This window comes from Anas platyrhynchos, chromosome 29 (genome assembly GCF_047663525.1).
Source record: "Anas platyrhynchos isolate ZD024472 breed Pekin duck chromosome 29, IASCAAS_PekinDuck_T2T, whole genome shotgun sequence".
Classification (NCBI taxonomy): Eukaryota; Metazoa; Chordata; class Aves; order Anseriformes; family Anatidae; genus Anas; species Anas platyrhynchos.
In genome coordinates this window covers 4,896,212-4,919,117 of record NC_092615.1, presented here as the reverse complement: position 1 = coordinate 4,919,117, position 22,906 = coordinate 4,896,212, and the positions used below count along the sequence as shown (strand labels likewise).

The 22,906-nt window shown below is 59.1% G+C and overlaps 1 protein-coding gene across 8 annotated transcripts in view; it reads right to left on the bottom strand.

Annotated features, from left to right (window-relative positions):
- Nucleotides 1–21,995, bottom strand: part of CSNK1G2 (casein kinase 1 gamma 2) — a 36,787-nt gene extending 14,792 nt beyond the window's left edge. For 2 of the 8 annotated variants that reach the window (XM_027472047.3, XM_027472053.3), the window contains exon 1: nt 21,658–21,819. The gene's annotated coding sequence lies outside the window, so the exon portion shown is untranslated. The other 6 variants (XM_072029282.1, XM_072029283.1, XM_038169260.2 and 3 more) reach the window with 6 other exon arrangements.
- Nucleotides 21,996–22,906: the final 911 nt, after the last annotated feature.

The following is a 22,906-nucleotide window of genomic DNA, read 5'->3' as shown; positions in this document are numbered from 1 at the left end:
TCTTCGCTCCCCTGATAATTTCCGCCCCGGTTCGGCGCACGGCACGGCCCTGCCGCCCGTCTCCCACCTCTTCCAGGCCCCAGGGAGGCGATCCCTCCGCAGGGCGTTTCAGGAGCCCCCAGCCCTGGCAAAGGGGAGGCAGACAGCAACACGCGGGCCGAGCTGCTTCGCACACCGTTTTCGGTTTGAATCAGACCTTTATGCTCAGTCCTGGGGGATTTCAGGCCCAGACTGTTTGCACAGAGTCAGGCAGCCGACAGCCAGAGCCCTGGGAGCTCCAGCCCCCGCTTTCAGGATTTTTTATTATATTTTTTTTTTGCGTTACGGGCCAGTCTCTGCATGGGAATTTCAGACAATGGAGCGAGACAGGGCCCTAACAGAAGGGAAAAAATACATTTCGAGCCTTAATAAATACTGCTTCCTGTGAGCACTTGTGGAAACTGCGCTGCCTCCCCCAGCCGAGGCAAACATCCGCAGCAGCGCAGCGCGACCGTGGCCCCGGGAGCAGCCTCCAAAGAGAGCCCAGCTCTGAGCCTCAATTTCGGGCTGTGGGGCCGGCTGTGCCAGCAGGTTGCCGTGCTCTGATCCCCCCGTTCCCAAAGCAGGGCGGACGTGTGAGTGAGGGCAGGGCCCGCAGCTTCTCCCCGCATTGGGAATCTATTTTTGCCTCTGAGAAGCGCCGAGGAGAGGCGAGGCCTCCCCGCACCTCGGCGTGAAAGCAGGACCCACCTCTCTGCGTGGTTTCAGCGACTGGTCAGGCTTTCCACTGTGTGCCGCACAGCCAGCTCTGGCTCTTTGAATTGAGAACAACCTAATTAGAAACATTTGGTAAAATCCCAGGACTCTGGTTGCTTTGGAGCAAACAACCCCGCCGGACCTGAGAGAGCCAAACCTGCACTGGTCCGGCACAGCCACCTCTGGACGAGAAACGGGGATCGGGATCTGCCCCACACTGTCCCCCAGGGGTGGCTGCGTCACGGGGAAAACACGTCCTGGTAAAACCAACAGGCATTTTTGCATTTCCACCACGAATCCTCACCCAGGTCTCACTCAGACAAGAAGCCTCAGAGAAGCACCTTCCAGGCCGCATTTGTTGGCCTGGTGTCAAATCTGACGCAAGATGAGACTAAGAAAACTTCTTTCTTTCTTTGGGGTTGGGGGGGAGGAGAGTAAAAAAACTGTCCTAAAGTTTGATGGGAGAAATTCCAAAGCAAGCTGTGGTCTTAAAACAAATAAGCACTCCCCTGCAGTGTTTGCAATGTAAAGTGCTCCAACCCAGGGAACCTGAAACTGAAACAAGCTGCAGACAAGTGCAAGTGAGTTGAGCACCTCCCCAAAGCAGAACCGCAGAAACACTGAAAGTACCATAAAGGGGGCAAAACAACACCCAGAGATCATCGGAAAGGCAGAGGAGGGGTTGGTGGTCTTTTGTTTGAGTATTGGGTTCTCTTTTACTTGCCATCTGGATTTCAGCTTGCCAGGTCTGCCCCCGTCACATTTACAAGCTATTCCCTGCAGTCACGAGGGTGAGAAAAAGAGGCTGGGGGGTTCTTTTCTTCCGTAGAGAAAAACCAAAACAACCCCCTGCAGTTCCAGTGCTATCCCTCGTCTCTGAGACCCAGGACTCAGAGTGAGGCTCCCGACCACATATGCAAGACGAAAACGCTGGAAAAAGTCTTTTTTAAAATTTCTTTCCTGTGAAACCTCGTGGCTGATGAGGAAGGGTTTGTACAATAACATCTGGGGCATATTGTTCTGGGCCCTTTATACACACAGAGTTCCTGGCCCAAAGAGGTTACAATTAAGCAGGGCAAGACAAAAGAGGGGAAGAGGAGGGGAAAAAATAGCGGCCCAGCGCAGGGAAGCGATGCCCAAGGTCACCCCGAGCGAGCCCACAGCTCTCCTCGGGGCATAGCACGGGCGGCCCGGCCACGTCCCGCTGGGCGCTCGCTGCGGCGCTGCCACCTCACCGCAGAGACCCGGCCAAGATGAGCCCCGGTCCCTGCAAGTCCTCAGGACCATGGCTCGGAGCCGGTCTCCCCGTGCACTCTGTGCCTTGCGAGCGGCAGAGAAACACAGCTGCCTCCAGATGAAAGGGAGAGAAAAGCTTCTTGAGAGCACAAGGAAGAAAAGCCCTTGACACTGCGCAGCTCAAAGCACAGATCCCTGCCAATTAAAAGCTAAAAATAATCACAAATACCCTGATGTCCCAAAGGACAACCCATCAGCTGGCTCCAATATAGAAATCCAGACCAAGAAGCAACCGGTGGCCTTACACAGCTGAAACCAAAACCCAATAAATCTTAAAAGTTTAAGAAGCAGATGAAGTCTTAGCTTACATGGAGATCAAAAGTCTTAAAACAAAGGAAGATCCAGAGCGTTTAAAATAAGCTGCAGACGGTCCCAGATGATGTCTGGGAAGGTTTGTAGTTAAAATGCGTTCCAGTCTTTGGTGCCGGCAGCCAACCCCGGTCATGACGGAACGGGGAAGAGCTGTACCACGATAGGGAGGTTTCCCGGAGCTCTCAAAAAGCCCCACCAGGTTTCCCCAGAGCTCGATCTGTCCCCCAGGAGCCCGCAGTGAGTGGGCAGGATGGAGGCGGAGGTGAGAGAGGGACTGGGGGCAGCTCTGAGCAGAAGCAACCCAGAAGCACAGCGAGCCGTGAGGTGCTGCCGGACACCTCCAGCTTTGGAGCAGTCGGCAGAGCGAGCACCAAGACCCAGCCTCCAGGCACGACCGCGGCGCTGCCAGCCCCCGCTGCTCCTTCGCTGGGGCCCCCTGGCAATCTGAAAAGCCGTGCGGTCGGCTGAAATTGCACCCTGCCAAAAATAAACAGAGGGCAAGCGGAAGGGGGCGAGAGTTGCAGAGGCTCACAGTTGCGTGCTGTGGGGATACCGCGCGGCTGGGGCCAGGGAAAGTGGCTCCTGAGACTGCGTTTCGGTGATCTACCTGCAGCTGGAAGGCCTGCGGAGCTTCCCCAGGACATGCTGTCACCTGCACAGCAGCTCTGCTCTTTGGCGTCGGCTGCCACTTGGGTTGCAGTCCAGCGCCAGCACAAAACCACCCTGCGAGCTCATTCCCTCTGCCAGCCACTTCTCAGCACAGGGACGCTGCTCCCCAGCTGCTCCTGAGGGAAGCGGCGCTGCCGGTGGCGGGGCAGAGGGTAGGAAGCCCCCGGCTGGAGACGAGGCCGATTTGTTAAATGCTGGGGAATCTCCTGGGTCTGAGAAAGCAGGAAAGGCCCTCGGTGCTGCAAATGGAGCCAAGTGTGCTCATAAAATTAAGAAGTTTAAACTCAAGCAGCAAAGAGAGGGATATAAACAGCAAGAGGGTGACGGCAACGTCCAACCATCGAGCTGCGACCTCTCCATCTCCCCATCAGGCTAGCGAGGGCACCCACAGCAAGGGCAGGTCTCTGCACTCATGGGGAGAACTCATCCGGGAGTGCACGGAGCTGCAGGATGAAAACAGAAGCTGAAAAGGGGCAAAAAAAGGTTCCCAACCCGGTGCTGGGAACCGCAGTGGTACGAAAGGCCCTCCTGAGATGCAGGCTCAACACACGGCCACAAGCACCACGCGCTGATGGGGGCAAGGAGCACAGAGGGCACCAGGCTGCAGCTTGCAGGCAGACCACGCCGGCTACTTCAGAGGGTGGGAGCTGGCCACAAAGCCACCTTCTGTGAACCCCAGCCCTGGACCAAGAGGAAAGGAAAACCTTCTGAAGTCCCAAATCCTTCCTGCTGGGTCTGCAGCACCCCGTGCTCGCTCCCCAGGGCTGACGCGAGGAGTCACCCTCTGGGCTGCAGCTCCTCACTTCGGTACTCTGAGAGCTCCGAGAAAAACCCTGTACAGCTGCCACAAGAGGGAAATCCAGCGGAGTTTAAGGTGCAAAACCCACCTCTCATACCCTGGGAATTCAACAGGCAATCCAAGGTTGTCCGAGCCCAACGCCAGCACATCCTGCAGGACAGCCAAGGTGCTTGGCACACCCAGAGCCATGGCAGGAGCCTGCCTGCGTACAAACCCAGCCCCGTCAGTGAGCTGACGCTCAGGAACACGCACAGGCACCTTCACAGCGGGACGGGAGCGCTCCCACAGCTTCAGCATCAACTTCACCATGTGGATTTAAGACCCCTCTCTTCCCCCTCTGCCCGCACACCAGTGGGACAGCCCCACACAGCACAGCTCCAAGCGCGGCCGCCCGCACACGGGGCACAAGGAGCAGGCTCCTGCCCTTGCCTCGAGGTGGAACCGCGCTGCATCGCGTGCTGCCAAGCTCCCCGCAATGCAAAGGCTTCGCGCTGATGGGCGCCGAGTGGATTTTCGAGGAAACAAGACAATTGGTAGGAGGTTCTTTTGTTATGTGAAGAGTCCTTCCGAGACTTGGACTCGGGCAGTTCACGCTGACCTTTGGCTTGGGCAACAGGAAAGTCGTAAGCTGGAAGCGCAGGCTCCTCTCCCCGCCTTGTGCTGCCAGGCTCAGCGATGCTCCCGAGGGACCCGCTGAGCTTCCTGCAGCCCTGGGCCGCACAGCGCCTCGCTCCTTCCCACCGCAGGAGCGCGATCGGCGCAGACGTGGGTCCACAGCGTGGGCTGTCATCTGCTGCTTCCCCACGAGGAGGAGGGGAAGTTTGCAGCTGGGAGAAAACCCGTCCCCATTCCTCATTCTAGGGAAGGCTCCGACGTGGGCTGAGGAGCCAGGGGGATGGTGCGGCACCGCGAGCTGCTCCACGCCACATCTCCACCAGCTGCTGCTCCGGTCAGCAGATCTGTGTGCTCTGGCCCAATTTCCTCCTTCTTCCTCAAGGCAACAGCGGTGCTTTGAGAGAGGAACTCGGGGCACCCAGCTTGAGGCGCAAGCACCTTGCCCAGGAGAGCGGGGCCAGCCCAGTGGTGCCGCAGGGCTGCTGCGTGGTGACAGCCCCTGCAGAGGGCTTTTTGGGGGGGAATCCCTGAAAATCAGGAAGTCCTGAAAGCAGCTGCTTTCCCAGCAAGGCGAGACACTTTGTGGTTTCTGCAGCCACAAGAACGTCACCCCCAGCCCCAGCAGGGTCAGGTTAAGCAGAGACAGCCTTGGGGCCTCCTCGCAATTGCCGAGGCTTCTCCCTGCTCACAGCCAGGCGGGACCAGCGCAGCGCTGTTTACTCCGTTTCCTCCTCTGTGCGTTCACGGTGGTGTCAGCACAACAGGAAGCTCTTGTTAAATACTTCATTACTTCACTGCCGACGCTGAGCTGTCGGGGAAGCCGGGCGTAGTGCAGTGTGTTTCGGGAGATGGGGCAGCCTGGCAGCTCCGGCTCAGGGCTGGGATGTCAGGGATCGCAGCTCCGGCTTCCCGGCCCCTCCACATCCCAGCCGTTACGCTGGGATAACCACCCCCTGCATCTGCTTTGGCCATTCCAGCTCCCTGGGGAGACGCTTGGCTCTTTCTCAACTTTTGAGCAGCGCTGAGACCTCAGCAACTTTCTCCCTCCCCATGCTTCAGAGCATCCTTCAGGGAACAGCCCCAGAACCGGCTGCAGACCTCCTGCCTCGGCCAGCAGCACCGTGCCACGAAAGCCGCTGCAGTAGCTGCCAGGTCAGCGGCCAGCCCGTGCCCACGAGCAGCCCGGAGCTGAAGGCCCACAGCCGGCCTTCAGACAGCTTCCTCACAGGCAGTTCCATCCCTGGGGGCACAAACACCGACACCGGTCCACATCTGCAGGCTGCTGCGGGACCGCGTCACCCACTGCCCGGCAGGCACAGCCCCAACACCGCGGTCACTGCGCCGGGAGCGCCCCAAGCACCAGTCCCAGCTCCAGTCCCCTCTCAACCCCAATCGGCCACAGCTGGTCCCCCACAGCCCGCTGGCGCAGCGTGGTTTCTCTTTTGGCCCCACCACGTTTGTACAACGAGGACATTTGCAAGGGAATTTTATCCAAAACCCTTTTTTTTTTTTTTTTTTTAAATCCCCCTTTATCCAGGTTGTTTCTCGACAAGAAAAAAAAACAGGAATAAAGCCAAGGCTAATGTTTCTACCAGAATTTCTTCTAGTCTTAAGGGAAAAAAAAAAAAAAAAAAAAAAAGAAAGCCTAAACTGTAGAAGCAAAGCTTTTAATCCAACATGATCCGAGCATCCTCGTTCCAAACCTCCCCTCCCTTCCTGGCTTCCCAGCTCCCTGTGAGGACATGGTGTGTCTGCGGGAGGACACAGGGCTCCACCCGCACGCGCTCAGCCCTGCAGCACCGGGCACTCGCGGCAGCTCCAGAAAAAAACCACCAGCAGAGCAAGTGACCAGCACCTCCAGCTACAGAGTATAACCCAGAATAAATAATACCAATAATCAAAAAAGACCGAGGAGGAATGCTTTGAGCTTGTGTTAGAGATTAAAGCATTTATCACGCGGGGCTCTGTTGGCGTACCACCCCTGCAACCCTCTGTGGCTCCCAACCACATCCCAGAAACATCCAAGCCATGGAAATATCAGGATTAAAGAAGTGAATAATAAAGCATTTGATGTTTTAACCCCCTCCCCCCCAACCTCCTGAGCTGTGAAAAAGATGGGTTTTTCTTCCTGCCTTGCAGTGCCTGGCTTCCTCCTCCAGCCACCACACCTAGGCTGCTCTCCGAGCCCGAGGAGTTCTCTCCTCGCTGGCCATTCCCTTCCCTGGCAGACATTTCGGCACTTTGCTCTGGTCACTTCTTCACCTCCCACTCCAAATCTCTCCCCATTTACTTTCTCCCAGCCTCCAAACATTCACGTGTTCTTTTAATGGGTTACAGCAAACTCTTCAATGTTTTTTCTTTAAGAGGTGTGCACTACATCTTTCCCTCGAAAACAACAAGGGAAGTTGAGCCCCGACACCGCGGCAGAGAAGGTCTCTATTGACGGGAGTCCTGCTTCACAGCTCGGCGGCCTGACAAACGCTCAGCTACCCCGAGTTCTCACAATGCAAAACCAATAATGACTCACGCATGATTTCATTGAGATCTGTAGAGGTTACGAGCTGACATTCAAAACCATCCGACTGCTTCAGAAGCCCAATCTCAGCTGTTCTGCACATTCCAGCAGAAGCAGCCCCGCTAACGATGCGGTCGGGGGAGAAGAGGCTCGACCACCCAAGGCTCTCGCTGCACACGCAGCGTCCCCTCTGCACAGACCCCGACTCAACGGAGATGCACAAGTGAAGCCCGTTAGCTGCTGCCCAGACAGAACGGAATTGAACGAGCGGCAAAACTGGAGAAAAACACCACATAGGATTTTTCAGTTTGTGACAGAGCCCAGGTGGGTCCAAAGGCAATGCTCTGAAGGTAATAGGGGTGATACAGCCTCACACGAAAGCGTGAGCTCCTTGTGCTACCATGGCTTTAAGACATCTGCTCCTCTCTGAGGTGAGCACAAAGCTCGTGCCAGAGCACAGCCCTGGCAGGTGACACAAGCTCCCGAAGTGAGGTTGTACGTGTGTATCGGCAGCTTTACCAAAAGTCAGCTTTCTGACATCCATTCGGCAGCAACTACCTGGCACCTAACAATATCCAACGAGGGAACAGGTCCGTCTTTAACCAACACAAGTGGGACGGTTTTGATTCCTGTTTGCTCCCCACTTGCATAAGCAGAAATGGAAATCGATGCGCTTCGGACAGTCAGAATCCAGAACACGGATCCTTCATGTTTTTAAACACAAAGCAGCTTGCAGAGGCAACAGCTCTTCGAGGGCAACACCTGAGTGCCTCAATAAAATCAGCAACAAAGCAAACTCCCTGCAGCATCTCTCCGCTGCTCTGCAGTTTGCTTCCAGCTGAATATAGAATTTCACTCTTTTCGTTGGATCCCCATCCAAAGCAGTTACACCTGGATGGAAAATATGAACAGTGCTTGACCAAAGAGACGGAAATACCATGATTGAAATTTCAGCAGCAGCACAGGAACCAAGCAAAAAGCTAAAAATACTTCTCTAGGAAATATAGTAATAGTAATAACAGTAAATATACACATGCTAAAATAAGATCAAATCTGAAGAGATCAAACACAGCACGACTCAGACAAATCCACCCAAGAGCCAAGTGCCCAGTCAAGTCCATTCATCTCTTTGGGCACATCAACCACAAACTTAAGCTTCCAACTACAGAATTCATGAAATCTAGCAGAAAAAGCACTGAAACTTTATCAGAGAGGCCTGAATGGTGACAACGCTGTGGCTGACTCTTACAAACCCCACAAAAAGAATGAGCAATTGGCCCAAGCGAGTCCCAGGGCAGGCACCCCCTGGGTCTCGAGCCACACACCCCCCACGGGCCCCTGGAGCATGGTCCCAGTGCCAGAACCACAGCGTGTGGGAACAGCAGCAACACCAAACCTCCGCGGGGATCAGGGACACCAAACCCGAGGTGCTGAGAGAAGCCAAAATCAAGACAGGTCCATGGGGCTGCCCACCTTCCCCTCCAGCCCTGCTCTGAAATGCTGCCAGCATCTTCTTGTTCCCTACACCTGCAGACAGCTCTGCTCTCGGCTGCTGGGCCCGCAGAGGTTTTGCTGTGCTGCTGGAAGGCTGCAGGGCAAGGGACCAGCTCCAGCCCGATGCTCCGCTACCTGCACAGCGTGGCTCTGGTGTTCCGTGCACAGATGGAGCAATTTCTGTCTTAGAAAGTGCAACTCGCTCCGCCGTTACCGTAAGGAGGAGGCTGCAGGCGGGTAACCAGAGCCGTACCCCTTCTTCGGAACAGCAGCGGAAAAGACACGGGCTCGTCTTCTGCCCCTGCAGGAGGTAAATTACACAAGGCTGTAATTCTGCAGAATCTATCGCATCTTAGCCGTTCAGCACAAAAAAAAAAAAAAAAAAAAAACACTGATTAGGACGTTGAAGTGGTTTCGGTTTTACTCATGCAGACTTGGTAGTGCTAGAAGAAAGGAAGTTCACTACCGCCGGCGCGGAGCCTCTGACTGGGGGGGCTCAAAGGACAGCAGCCAGAGCCCAGCGCCCGGCTCTTCATCTCCATGGGACACACGCGGGCGCCCCGGCCAAGACGCTGCCGATGCCTTTCAAGCTCCCGCTCAGCACAAGCGCAGGATTCACTGGGGCACTTCACACCCCAGCCGCTCACTCCAACAAGTGGTCTCAGCCGGTGAGTCCCTCGCATGCGCTGGCTTTTGTGGCTCTGCCGGCGGGTATTTATTGAAACCAGACAATGCCTCCCCAGCATGGCGAGCTCCGGTTCGACACCAGACGCTAATTAAATCCGTGCTGCTGCTAGAAGGCAGAGCTGCAGAGGAAGCAGCTGCCTTCCCAAGTCTGCAGCAATTGGCCAGCAAAGAGCTGCTCACCAGCCCCGCACCCTGCACGCCCGCTCCCCACATCCACAGGGACTGGGGAAAGAGCAGATCCTGCTGCTTCTCCGAGCAGTCCCCTCCTGCCCAGCTCTCCCACTGGTTTCGCTGTCACAAGCACACTCACCTTGAGACAGAGCCTGCCCCAGGGAGCCCCAGTGCCCAACAACCCCGGGGGATCTGCCTCGGGCCAGCCCCGTGCTGCAGTCCCCAGCACTCACCTAGAGCGATGCCCGAGGTTTGCATTCAAGCCTGGTCATCCCCTCGCAAAATCAGCTCCCAGAACTGTCTGCACCCCAACCACCACGGTGTTTCTGTACCCTAGGCAGAGAGAAGCGCAAGGAGAGCCACTGCTCGAGCAGCTGCCAAGCACAGGCCTCTGAAGATGACTACAGAGCCAGGGCCTGAAACGTGCTCAAGGTGGGCAGTCCTATTCCATACGTCAGCCCCTGCTGCTGGACACAGATCTTTTTTAACCCCCTCTGCTTCACCCGCAGGGCAAAACCCACCCTGAAGGCTCTGCCACCCTTCCTGCTGCCTGGGCTCATGACACAGAAGACAAGTGCCCGCAGGCACGGGACGTGAGCCGCATAAGAGTCGGCCCCAGGCACGACCGTGCCCTCGCTGCCCTTCCCAGCAGCGCAGGAGTCACTTTTTCTGCCATTTTGCTCTGATGGCAGGTTTGCGAGCAAGGCAAATTCCCCTTCCAGTGCCTTCCCGCCCACTCCTGGGGCTCGCAGCCTGCTTAGCAGTCACCAAGCAGCGGCGAAAAGAAGGTTTCTAGATAAATACACAGTTCTCACCCGGCAGCCTGGAACAACCGCTTCCATTTCACATCTCACGTCTGAGGCCAGAACACCTCCTCCTGTGCCACTGCAGCCTGAAATAAGGTTAAGACCATCTCTACCAGCACGCTGCTTCCCCAGCACTGTCCCCGAATACTCCCGTGTCCTCAAAAGCTAACACTTTTTTTTTTTTTTATAAGAGCAATATCAAGCACTGCTTGCCTTTCTCTTGACAAGGCATCTTAGCGCGCATCAGGCAGCACGGACAGGAACAGATGTGAAAGCAAAGTTGCCGTCGGTTTCACAGGCAGCCAGACGAGAGGAAGGCTTTCCTCCCCTCCTCCTCCGCAGCCAGAGACGTGCCGCACCTTTGTGCTGCGGCAGCAGCGAGCTGCCCTGCCTCGTGCCAGGCAGCAGAGGCTGCAGTGCCTGCCCAGCACAAGGCAACGGCTGTGGGGCACACAAAGACTTCACCAGCGCACCCAGAGGCGTGGGCTTCGTGCTGCTGGCTGCTGAGAACTTTGGGTTCTCCCCTCGCTCCTCCAAACAGGCGGCTTTAAATGCACACTGTGTGCTGAAGCCTTAGCGTGAGGTCAGATGGATGCGCAGCAAACTCCTGAGGATCTCAGAGCCCCAGTCTGCTCTTGCCACCAAAGCAGGGTGAGGGGAACACATCCCATGGCCCCAGCCCACTCTCCACATCATGCCCTTGGATCCTGCAGCCTCAGATCCCACACATGTTTCCTGCAGGCACTGAGGGATCAGCTACAACCAGGATGAGGGCTCCACAGCTGTTCTCCAAAGGAGCAGGCATTTCCCAATCCTTTTCCTATCACAGAAGCCGATTCCTGGATGCGCACAGCTCCCTTCCCTTCCTTTCCTGGCCTAAGGCCCAAGCTGGGTGCAGGCTCCAGCCCTCTCATCCACCCGGGGGAGATTTCTTCCTGGCAGGACTGAACACAGTGCAGGGAAGGGCCAGCAGGCTCCCAAACTTGGCACTTTCTCCTTCCCACAGCACTCGGACAGGCTCCCAGATAACCTCAGGAGCCCACAGGCAGAGGAGGCTGGAAACTGCAGCCCTCTGACACTCACACCATGGATGTCCCGCGGCACAGAGAGCTTGAGAACAGCTGGAGCAGGCTCAGGATCACTGAACAGCTCAGGGCTTCTCCACTTGCTCCCAGCTTCCAGGGACCAGGAAACCAACACCCAGCAGCACATCGCTGAGATCGGGCCCTGGGAGCAAGCAGGGGAAAGGTGGGACAGTGCAGGGCAGTCAGGAGCCTGGGCAGCAGCAGCGAGCAGCAGCCTGCAGCTGACGTGCCAGGGCACAACCCCACTCCGCAGGTGACACTCGCTTCTCCTCAAAGCCACCATCTCTGGAGGGCAGGACATCCCTGCTGCCCACGCTACATTTGAGCACCAAGCCTACGGTAGGCTTTCTTCATGTCTGTGACCCCAATTTCCCAAGTGGCCACACGTGAGAGAACCCCTCTGATGGTTCCCTCCACGCTGCCAGAACTGTCTGACCAGAGCCCAGCTCGCTGGGGAGCTGCAGACAATCCCAGGCTGGGACGCTGCTCTTTCCAAGCGTGCCCTTACCACCCCAAACACGTACAAAGGCCCGGATCCATCGCACCACGTGGGACGCTCCACGGGACATCCTCTCCACCAGGCTGGCTTCCCCACCGTGCAGCTCCAGGGGCTGGGCACACAGCAGCTCCCCTCCCAGCTGAGCAGGGATCAGAGCAGCAGCATCACCCCTTGGGTCTTCCCGGTGTTCCCAGACACAAGCTCCAGGGGTTTTCCAGATGGCTGACGCAGCCGTTCGATGTCCCTTGGCTCTTGCACGACTCTTTGCAGCAGGCAGCCTGAGGTACTTCGCTGGGGAAGTGTGGGTACAGAAGAGGGAACCGAGGCACGCAGCTGCTGGGTGCTGCACAGAAACAGCAGCACAAGCGGGAGGAAAGCCGGGTCCTGAGCACTGCCGTGCCCCCTAACCTCGCCTGCACACATGGCCCTGCCACAGGGACCTTCCCTGCACGGGACAGCCCTGGAAACTGGGGAGAAAACAGGCAGATTTTTTCCAAAAGCCTTCTCCAACATTTCTCAGAGGCACAGTGTACAGCAGGGCTCCCCGGCCGCTCGCAGGACTGGGGAGCAAGCAGCAGCGATGAGAGCCAGGCAGCCCCGGGGGAAGGATGGCCACAGCCCGCTGCGCCTGCTGCCTCCACGATTCGGGATGGTTTCTCATCCCATGGGGCACGGGAGCACGCTGAGCCCTGCGGGGCCTGCAGCGGGAAGGGCTTTCCAGAGGGGTCACCCCCAGCCATGTTTCACCATGGCAAAAGGGATCCCCGAGGGTGGACGGGAAACGTACGGCCAGGCTCCATGCGCCAACTGCCAAAGGCTCGGGCATGGCAAGATGTGTGCCAGGAGGCTTCCTCGGCCCATCTGGGACCGGCACTCTGGTGTCGTGAGTATCGCTCCCAAACCCCCGCTGTCAGCAGGAGCTGGGGTGGCAGAAGCACTTTGAATGGTAAAGGTTTGGGATTTTTTCCCATAACCCACATCCTTTTGACAGAACCAGGTTAGGAAGCAGCTGCAGCGGCAGCTCTGGGGTGGCCTTGTGCAACACGAGGCAGGGACGAAGGGGTGCCCAGGCTCTTCCGTCACCAACGTGCAGCTAATTGCAACTTCCCCAGCTCCCCTGAGGTCACACAGAAGGAGGGGATGGCACGGGCAATGGAACCAGCCCCGTCACCGCCGGAGGCAGGGTACAGGGGGTGTCACTCACCGGTGACAAGGCTGCTTCCATCCCTGGGCTGCAGAGCTGCGGCTCTGTCGGGCGGAGCTGCCCCACATTCGAGCAGGCGCCGCTCTTCCTCGGGCCGCTCGAAGCCCCACACGTTCCCTCCCCAATTACTGCCAAGCCTGAAGAGCCAGGAGGGGAAGGAGGAGGGTGGAAGGGAAAGCGTCGGGGGCGGTTTCACAGGGAAACCTCTCCCCTGAGCTGTCGAGCTCCCCGCGCTGGGATGCCAGCAGCGCTTCCTCACTGGAAACGAACCACCCTGAGCCACCCTGCCTTACGTGTGCTGCTCCCAGCTCTCCGCCCCTATGGGGACAGCCACAAACAGGGCCCAGAGCCCAGGCCAGGGGCAGAAGGAGCAGCAAGGAGGAGCAGCGCAATTCACCTGTACTGCAAAGTACCGGGGGCAGAGGGGTGCGCGGTGGCACAATACCCCCAGCTCACACACCAGTGTGGGCAGTGTCTGCAGAGGAGCAGTGCAGGAGGCATTTCTCTCCCCACCCCCTCTGGTACAAGCCCAAGCAGCTCAGTGCATTGCACATTTTTCCTTGCAACCTCTCTCTGAGGTACACAAGTGACCTGCTTATTTCACAGATGGGGAAGGGAAGCAGTGCGAAACTCTGACGCGTTGCTGATCTCGCCGAGAAAAAGGGGGCAGCGAAGGATGATCCCCAACCTTCAGCGCATCGCCCTCAGTCCCAGACAGACACCCCCGGCTGCTGCCTCGCAGGGAGGGATAGGCAGAGGGGTCAGAGACCCGCACCCCATTCCTGGACGTGCCGCAGATGGTTCAGCATCTTTTCACTCCTCCATCCCGCAGTTTCTCACCCAGGGAATCGGATTCACAACCCCGTACTGAGCGCCGTGACAGCTCCGTGGATGAAGGCCCCACTGTGGTTTGCCACCAACCTCCACATCAGAAGGGCATGTTCCAAAGGCTGCTTCTCACCTTCCCTCCCTCCCCATCTGGGAGCGTTTTACGAGATCCCAAGGCCAGGGCTGAAGCAGGAACCCCACCCGGTTGGCTACAGCCAGGAAGGTGCTCCCAGAGCCGCTGCTGGCGGGGAGACAAACGGCTACGTGAGGAGACTTCCCAAGGGGTTCAGCCAAAACCCACCCGTCCCTCCAGCAGGTACGGCCGGTGCAAGCTTGCTGGTTCCTCCCTTTGCCTTCCCTGCTCACAATTTGCTTCTCTGGACCCTAATAAAGGGCTTAATTCATAACATCAGAGGATCACCTGCAAGCAGCAGCAGACAGGACGCCCCCAGGAGCACCCAGTCCATCCCGCTGCTCTCAGCACCCTCAGCATTGTTTGTGTGCACAGCCCGAGCCTTCGCCCTCCGTTCTGGGCTCACACTTCCCCGACTTGTCCCAGACACCCCCGCCAACACACGCTCGCCCTTCTCCAGAGCACACTTCCCAAAAAAGGGAAACCCAAACCTGAAACCCAAACCTTTTCTTCTCTTTCCGTGAGTCCATTACTCAGGTTTCTTGCTCCTGTCACCTCTTCCAGCCCCCGCAAAGTGCACTCAGCTCCCCTGGCCTCTCCATTCATTATGCAGCCCATCTGTGGCCCCAAACCCACCCACACATTACAGCAGAAGACCAAGATGTCCCAGAGCAGCACAGTGCCGCTGGGTGCCCACCTGCAGTCAGCCCTACAGCACGCTCAGCGGGGCTTGCTTGCCCTGCTCGGGACCACGAGCCCCTCCAAAACCTTTTACACCTGGGCTGCACCACCCGAGGGGCTCCAGGCTGCCACAGCCACTTGGGCTGCCTGGACACAGCTCAGTTACCACCAGACGCTATCAGGTGCTTGCAGAGCATGCAAAACGAGGGAAAAAGTCAGTTTGCCACCTTCCTATAGAGTCACCCGATCCCCATTCCCCTCCCAACACCAGCACCCTGCTGGCTTCCAGGCTGGACAGGGCTCAGATTCACTCTGAGAAGAACATTTGCCTCCCCAGTGACAAACCCATCAGGAAAAGCTGAAGCCACGCTCAGAGCTGCCCCAGCTGGACTCTGCTCTCTGGATCGCAGCTTCAGGTGGTGATTCAGGGCTGCCTGCAGGTCCTTTGCTCCATGGGAAGGAGGAAGTTCCCAACTGGGCAAAGCCCTCCTGGCTAACACCGTGCACCTTTGATTTTGCTTCAGGAGTAAACGCACTCTTCTTTATCTATGCAAAGCTCCACTAAAGCAGCCAGGGATGGCCAAAGGAACAACCAAGAGCAGTGAACGTGCAGCTGGGGCAGAGACTCGCTGTGCCCCTGAAGGCCAGACTTCACGCCCAGCCCCAGCACCACTCGGCCTGCCTGCAGAGGCACCTGAGCCACAGCAAGGTGGGAGAAGAGCCGCAGGTTCCTCCCCGCCCCCACTTCCTCACGGTGAATCCACGCTTTCCTTCGTGTGCAGGCCAGCACCGCCCCGCCTGATCCTGACGTACATCCCCGGCACCCAGCGCATCTCTGCAGAGCTGCTCTCTGCCCAGAAACGGGGACAAACCGCACACAGACGAGCGGCAGCGAGCGCCCTTACAGCCTTACCGGAGCCGTGCACTCGTGGTGTGCTGCGAGAGGGATCACAGCGAGGTGAGCGAGGGCAGAAGCCACAAGCACCTCATCGAGCGGGTCCAGGGCACAGGAAGTCCTGCCGTGAGCAGGATCCGCTGCGGAGGGTTTCACAGCTGCCAAAGACTACGGCAAAAGCAGCAGAGCGTTTCTTTTCTGCTCAGATTCTTCTATCAGGAAGTTTACGCACGCTTCAGCCTGGCTGCCCACGCTGCCCCGTTGGAAGGCAGCTCCGAATGCTCGCCTTGAAATCCCCCGGCAGCGTGAGCGGGGCCGTGCACGCAGACACACCCAGCGCCGCGTGCCCGAGCACACAAACATTTCCTCCCCGCTGCTCCTGCGCCGCAGCTCAGCCAGGGCCGCCCCGTACCTGCCCGGCCGGGCTGTGGGGAAGGCGGGCGGTTTTACAGACCTGTGAGCGCGGAGACGTGAGCACATTTCCTGTCGGCCCCCTGCCCCCCTCGAGCCGCCGCAGCGGATGTTCTTCTCTCCAACTTCTTCCTCAAGGCAAATATTTAGAGTCTAGCAGGCATTCCTCATCACAGGAGCAAGTTAAACATTGGCCCGACAACAACAGCAAGTGCCTTTAAACGCTTCTGGCTGGAGAAGCGTCACTCTGGACTTTGGTTTCTGGCTCTGAACAGAAAGAGGAGCAAAGCACCAAGCGCTGCACTCCTGTCCCAGGAGCAGGCGGAATTGGGGCTGTCCCCACCAGGGCCACAGCAGGAACCGTGCCCTGCTTGTGCGCTAGCACGCTTCAGGTGTCTGCTCTCACCGAGCCCGCTGCAGCGCGTCCCCACACCACGCACACGTTGTTTTGAGACGGGGATAGCCAAGGAACCTGCTGGGAGCTGCGGGTGCCGCCCGGACTGCAGCCAGCTGCTCACATGCCCTGGTTCCCCTGCTCAGCCTGTGCTGCCTCTTCTCAAAGGCTGCCACCTTCCAGCCTGCTGCTGCAGGAGGTGCTCCGGGCTGAGACCACGCAGCACAGCTCAGCTCCCTGCCAGCCGCACAGGCTCTTGCAGGAAAACCCCTCAGCAAGGTAGAAGCCTAAGTCAGTGAGATGGCAGGAGCAGACGGGACTGCCGAGCCAGCCTCACCTCTCCCACAGCAGCCCCACGATGCCCGGTCAAAACTGTGGCCAGTTCCCCAAGAGAAAGCTGTCGCTGGAGACATTTACTGGCACACAGCTCAGGTGTGCCCGGACAGCGTGCTGCAGAGCAACTCATGTCCCACAGCTCGCCGATGTTAGCAGGATATCCGAGCTCCTTTCGCTCTCCTGAACTCGGTGCCTGCAAGGGGTACCCGGCTCTGCTGCCCCACTGCAGGCAGACAGACGGGGAGGGAACTGCTCCTGTGGCACCCCTCGGCATGATCCCACCACACACCCAGCCCCAAGCATGGCAGCACGGAGCCGTGGAGGTTGGCTGGGCTGGAATTCATCTCCCTGTGCTCAGACACCTCCTGCAGCACTGCAGGAACCTGCTGCGGGCTCCTCTCCCCGGATCCCCAGACCAGGCAGACACCCCCATAGAAGCAGCACACGATTCAAACCAAACCACCTGCAGGGTACCCTGGAGGAAGCAGTGACCCTGCAGCCCTCCGAGCACTTGCTTTTCCTTCCCCAGCCATGGAAACCCACGGAGCAATCAGCCCCGGTGATCAGGTTTGTGCAGCAATCGCCACGGCCCATGGCAGGGATGAGCCCGCACCTGTCAGCGCTGCTGACCCTGCGCCCACCAGGGGCGAGCGCTGCTCAGCTGCAGCCTCCTCCAGCAGGCAAAACGTGCCTGCAGCACCAGCGCTTGCTCTGAGCAGCACCCTCGATGTTCTCTGTGCTGGGCAACACAAAAACAAAGCTTTGAGTAAAAACCAAAGAGAAGAGCAGTGAATGTGGCCGGACCGGGGGTGCTCCAGGCGAGCACTCCACGCGGAAGGTACCGGAAAGCACCTTCCTCCCCTGCACCAAGAGCACGAATTTCGTCACTTCCAACAGTCCACAAGAAAAAAAGAAGAAAAAGGAGAATAAAAAGGTTCTTTTGCATTGTTGTTTATACCTCGCGCTACCCCAAAAGCCAACAGCAGTGACATCTCCTACCTGGAGCCGCCGGGCGCTGGGAGCGCAGAGCCGTGAGCAGCCCGGTGCCATTTCGCTGCCTTCAGCTTTCAGGTTGCACGGCCACAGCCACTGGAGCCCAGCAGCCAGCCCCTCGCCCTGCCCAGCACGCTGGGGGCACGGCCACTGCTCCCGGCACCTTCCAGCCCCGGTGCTTGCAGGGCCCCCTCCGGCCCCGGTCCCAGTGCGCAGGGGCTGTGCAGCTCCTCCAGAAGGAAGCGTCACAGAACCCGAGGCCAAGCCCAACGTTAACCTCTGTTAATGAACTTAACATCCCCCTCAGGAGGGCAGAGCCTGCACATCGCCTGCCAAGCATCTCATTTGCCATTTGGCAAGTAAAAGCCAGGCCTCCCTCCCGAAGCATTGCATAACATTAAATAACAAAGGGCTGCAGGACACTCTCTGGTTAGGAGCTTGGTAAAAATGAATGACAAAAAAAAATTACTGCTCCTTTCCTCCAGCCTCGAAGCCTCTCTCGTGGCCCAGGAGGCCAAGGAGAGCCCAACAAACTCCTCCTCTCCGTGGGCCATGAAAGCAAGCACGCGCATCTCGGTCTGTGCAGCGTTTTCAAACGCCCTGCGAAGTTTTGCCTCTGAGTTGCAGCCTCCCTGAGGAACCATCTCCTAAATCACAAGGCGTGGGATCACCTCGATGCTTCTCGAGCTCACCGCTCTGCTGCAACGCTGCCACTGCAGCCAACGGAAGACAGACAGACGTGTGGTTTTCCACGGGCTGCCTTTCCCCCAGCTCTCGCTGCACCACTTTTCATCCCCAGCACAGCAGCACCCTCAGAACCCGTGAGGGGGTGAGGGGGGAAAATCCCAGCTGGGAACAGCTCGGGGTGGAGGCGAGCCTTGGAAGGGCTGGCCCAGGTTTCACCCCAGCTGCCAAAGCTGCCCAGCAGCTGGCAGGAGGAACCCTGGACCACCTCAGCCAGCTGGGTGCTGGGCTCCACGGTGTTGTTTTTTTTTTTAAAACCACTTCCTAGGAGCAATGCAGCACTGAAACAGCCGAGGGGCTGTGCAACAGGAGGTGCTGCAGCCAGAGCAGGGATTTGGGAGAATCCCCCAGGAGATGGAGGGCAGCCAGTGGGGACCTGGGAGCCAGGAGGGGAGCCCAAATGCTTGGTGTTGGGCTGCTCCAGCAGAAAGTCACCTTTTACTTTCCCCACAACCGAGCCCTGCTGCTTCTCAGCAGCGACGGTCCTACCGGAGATGCTGCCTGCCAGTAGGAAGTACAAACATCCATTCCAATAAAAACCAAAACTATTTATAAGCACACAGCTTTTCTAGCGGGAAGAGAACTTGTTCTCCGGCAGAACTCCAGAACCAAGGCGGCTCCTTTCCCTTCGTCCCCTCCCAGGGCACCAGGCACAGCAGGACCAAGCAGCCCCAGCGGCTCCTCGCTACACCCACAGCACTGAGGGCAGAGCTGCTCCCCGAAAAGAGCACCCGGAGGAAGCTCCTCGTCAGCACGAGTCCCCTGCCCCTCAGCAGCACCACAAGGGAAGGGGGGGGAACTCCAGAGGCAGCTGGAAAGGACGGGGGCAGCGCGAGGCACTGCAGGGTGCTGAGAGAGAAGGGCCACCTCTCCTCTCCTCCCCAGCCCCGAGGGCTGCCCCTCTCTTTCCTCCAGACTTGCAGCAGGAGGTGATGCTGGCCGAGGCTTCCCTGCGACCCCAGACACCTCTGGGTGCCCGTGGGGCTGCAGGTCCCCTGCTGCTCCCTTCCCCGGCTCACACACCCCAGGGCCAGTCCCTGCGGCCTCTCGGATGCCCTCAGACTGATGGGGGGGGCGCAGCCAAGCACCGCTGCTCCCAGCACATGGCTTCTGCTCGCCAGGGGAGCTAGAAAAGCCACGGGGGGGAAGAGAAGGCAATCAGGCCCGAGGCCAGTAAACATGTTTATTGGCAGTGGCTCTCTCGGACATCATCTCTTCCAGCCCAGTGGGGCTGGAGGGGGTGGGGGGAAAATCCTGACTGTCCATAAGCGCAGCCCTCCTGTCGTTCCCATTGATCCGCTGAGTCACTCCCGTATTAGCAGTTTTGACAACACTCGGGCTGCACAGGAGCTCAGAAGCAGAATACAAAGCAAGAGGCGATGCGAAGCCTCTCGCCGTACCGGCGGCGGCACAGAGGAGCACTCGCAGGGCACAATTCGGAAACCTGCTGAACTGCCAGCGCCAACTTCCTCCTCCCCGCTCGCTCCAAGGAGAGCTGCAACAAGAAACCCAAACACGAGCCACGCTGCCAGGGCAGCGACACCGAGCTCCATCCAGTGCCTCCCGAGAAGCTGCTGCTGACAGGACAGCCTTCTCCCCTGCAAGCTGCTACCCACTGCACCCCGGCTATGTCGGTGCAGGCGCGGGGCGGCAGCTGGTTTTGCAGAGAAACCACTGAAGGGATCCCTGAGGCATTGCAGGTTGTGCACTGGTGACCAGGAGGGCAAATCCCAGGGCAGACTGGCACACGAGGGCGGCAGTCCCTACGAGCTGGCAAGACGATGCCCCAGCACTGTGCCACCACGGACCCGAGGGAGCCACGTTTGGGGCAGAGCATCCCGCCCACACCACAACTCTGCAACCCGGCTGGAGGCCCAAAGGTACCACGCGGCGAGAAAACCACCACGGAACGTCGCTCCTCTCTGTGACACCCCAAATTCAACCAAAACCAAACAAAGCTTTGGCAAGTGACAGCGGCCAAGCCTGCCCCGCCACGGGGGAGGCCTCTCCACACGATCCCCACGGAGGCCTCCTGCCCTAATTCACAGCGATTCTTTGTCAGACGCACTGGCAAACACCAAACGTCTCCTCCACGCTGTTACATAAGGCCTGATTTTTAAACCTGGCAGTGGTGAGGTGGGGGCACGCCGACAGGACAGCCCAGGTGAACTTCCACACGCCTCAGAACGTATTCCCAGATACCCAACCACTTGTTGTACGGCAGGAAAACAAATGGATTAGTCAACGAGGCAACTTCCCAGCCAGCAGTCAGCTTGTACAGAACGTGGCCGGGGTCCCGGTTACCCCCACCTTGTTTAAAACAAGCTAATTTCACAGCAGCTTGAAAGAGCTTTACCAAACTTCATTTTTAACTTCAGAAACACGCTTAACACAGCTGATCCCCGTGCTGCTCAGACCGCAAGCCATGCCTCCTTAGAAAAGGATCATTCCCCAACAACCCCCAGACACCTCCTTATTGCCCTCTCGGCCCGAGGACCCCCTGGGTTCCCTCTGCCAGCCACCAGCCAGGAGCCGCAGGCCTCTGGTGGCAGCTCCCTGCTTGCCAGGCTGGCAGGGGAGAGCAGCTCCCTGGCTGCAAACCTCCCCCGGGTGCTGTAGGCACAGCCCGAGTCAGCCCGGCTGTGGCGGGGCAGAAGGAGGGCAGGTTATTTTCCCTGTTTCTCACATCCCTCCGCACCCGCTTTGCCAAAGGAAAGGAGCTATTTTAAATCCCAGCCTCGGCACAGGCCCTTCCCCAAATAAACACCTCCCAGCCCCTCCGGAGGGAGGGAAGCCACATACAAAGGAGCCAACATCCTGCGAGGCCCCGGCTGCGGGGCAGGGGGACACACCCGGGGGTGCCCCGCTACCGGCCCCAGCCCCACACGGCGCTGATTTGGGGGGGGGAGGACAGACAGACAGACAGACAGACGGACAGGCGGATGGACACACGACGCCGGGGGGGACCCAGGCCCCTTCCCCACAGCTCCCAAGGAGGCGGCGCGGGGAGGAACCGCAGCGAGGCGGCCCCGGGCCCTCGGAGCTCCCCGGGCCCCTCAGGACCCCCCCAGGCCCCTCAGAGTCCCCCGGGCCCCTCAGAGCCCCCCGAAGCCCCCTCAGCCTCCCCGAGTCCCTCCTCCCGACCCCCTCAGCCCCCCCTTATTCCCTCGCAGCCCCCCAGGAGCCCCCCTTACCCCTCCCCAGCCCCCCTTTAACCCCCCTAAACCCCCCTCAGCCCCTCCCCACCCCCCCCGGCCCCCCACCTCGGCCTCCTCAGCGCCCCGCTCCCGCCCGGGCCGTGCCGCAGCCCCGGGGCAGCCCCGGCCCGGCCCCGGCGCCCCTCGGCGGCCGTTACCTCGGCGGCTCCCTCAGCGCCGGGCCCCGCAGCCGCTGCCCCGCGGCCGCCTCCCCATGGCGGCGCCCCCGGCCCGGCCCTGCCCGGCTCCCCTCACGCCGCCTCTCGCCTCCCTCAGCAGCGCCCAGCCAGCCACACGGCTACGCCGCCGGCGTAGGCTCCGCACGCACCCATGCGCCCCCCGCCAGGCCGCCGGCGCAAACGCCTTTCGTGAATACCAAACTCCGGAGCGGGGAGGCCCGGCGCAGCTCGGCGCACGCGCAGCGGCAGGGAGGTTGAGGAGCGCTGCTGCGTTGGCGTAAATCGAGATCGAGAATAGCGAGGCTTGCGGAGAGCTCCGGCCGCTTTACAGCGGTGCGCGGCGCTTTACGGCAGCGCCGCGCCGGGCGGCTCCCGGCGGGGGCTTCCCTTTAACCCCTTGTTGCCCACGGCGCTGCGTGAGGGGCGCGGCCCCCTGTAGGGCACAGGCCCCGCTATAGGGGACGCGCCCCCACTGCCCATAACCCCTCTGTGGCACAGGCAGCTATAGGGTACAGCCACCAGGGAGATACGTGCATATAGGTATAGATATAGGGATAGATATAGGGATAAACAGATATCAAGGTGCAGGGCACAGCTGTAGGGGATGGCCCCAGTTCAGGGACCCATAGGAACAGGGAGATAAAAACAGACATGTATGAGGGAGATATATACACATATACATATACCAGAGAGATATATACATATATACACACACACACACATATATACCTCAACCAAGGTGTCGTGCACAGCTGTAGGGCATGGCTGTGCTTCAGGGACGCACAGGGACAGGTGGGGGCTCAGCCCCACTGCCACCCCCCCAGCCCGTCACTTTGCTCCATTTTGGGTTTATTCAAATAATTCAGCCCCAGGACACCGCTCCCACAGCCAGAGCCGCTGCCGCCCCACAAAGCGCAGCCACCGTCCCTGCTGGAGCCTCTGTGAGAGCCCCCGGTGCTGAGGGGGAGCAGGTGCCCCGCAGGGTCCTGCTGCTCTCATCGGTGTCACGGCGCGGGGCAGCCTCACCCCCAAACAGTTGGTGAAGGAACTGGGGCAGTTTGGGCAGAACCCGGTCCTCAGGCTCCCCCATCACCCCAAAGGCCCAGATCAGCGGCCCCAGCTGCTTGAATCAATTCTCTCCCAGCTGTACGGGAGCGCTCCTGCCGATGAACCCCCCTCCTGCCTCGCACCACTCCTCTGAAGTATTTTATTCCCTGCATGTGTTTGA